Source organism: Otolemur garnettii, unplaced genomic scaffold (genome assembly GCF_000181295.1).
Source record: "Otolemur garnettii isolate 467f Iridium unplaced genomic scaffold, OtoGar3 scaffold00288, whole genome shotgun sequence".
In the NCBI taxonomy this organism is placed as follows: Eukaryota; Metazoa; Chordata; class Mammalia; order Primates; family Galagidae; genus Otolemur; species Otolemur garnettii.
The window spans coordinates 911,064-912,116 of NW_003852683.1; the positions used below are offsets into that span (position 1 = coordinate 911,064).

Consider the following 1,053-nt stretch of genomic DNA (forward strand, 5'->3'; position numbering starts at 1 on the left):
GGTTGCTCTGAGCTACAGTGATGCCATGGCACTCTATCCAGGGCAACAGAGTGAGCCTCTGTCTCACACACACATACACACACACACAAAAAGACCCTTAGTGACAACAGTATGATAACAGTATACACGCAATTCCTAACAACTCCATGTATAAATGTTGCTCATGGCTTAACCAGGGCTAGGCATGATGGCTAACGCCTGTAATCCTAGCATTCTGGAGCTAGGCACCCGTACCACAGTGGTTATGGCACCAGCCACATACACCCCAGGTGGTGAGTTCAAACCTGGTTCAGGCCAGCTAAACAACAATGACAACTGCAACAAAAAAATAGCCAGGCCTTATAGCAGGCACCTGTAGCCCCAGCTACTTGGGAGGCTGAGGCAAGGGAATCGTTTAAGCCCAAGAATTTGAGTTTGCTGTGAGCTGTGATGCCACCGCACTCTACCAAGGGTGGCATAGTAAGACTCTCTCTCAAAAAAGAAAAAGAAAAAAATCCTAGCACTCTGGGAGGCTGAGGTGGGGGTACTGCCTGAGCTCACAGGTTTGACACCAACCTGAGCAAGAGCAAGACCCTGCCTCTAAAAATAGCCCAGCGCTGTGGTGGGTGCCTGTAGTCCCACCTACTTGGGAGGCTGAAGCAAGAGAATTGTTTGAGCCCAAGAGTTGGAAGTTGCTGTGAGCTATGATGCCACCCTTGGTCTACTGAGGGTGACAAAGTAAGACTCTGTCTCAAAGTAAAAGTAGTTTGTGTACAAATAAGTTTAGTTTGACAATCTGCATAGATTTGATGGCTTTCTATTACTAAATCAGACCTTATAAAATATGCAGACAAAGTAAAATACAGTAAGTTATTATTACAAACAAATAATAGGTTTGGAGGAATACTATTTCATAAAACTTGAGGAGATACCAAACCACAAAGGTGGAAGACACAACTGATCCAAAATTATTTATTCTCTCCACAAATATTTATTGAGAGGTTCCCATGAACAAGGCACTCTGCCCTTATTTGGAATATACAAGATATGTCTTATTTTTACCAATGTCAAATT

The 1,053-nt window shown here is 43.6% G+C and overlaps 1 protein-coding gene across 1 annotated transcript in view; it reads right to left on the minus strand.

The window, feature by feature from the left end:
* ZNF432 (zinc finger protein 432) overlaps positions 1-1,053 on the minus strand; it is an 8,340-nt gene that overhangs the window by 2,603 nt on the left and 4,684 nt on the right. The window lies entirely within an intron of this gene.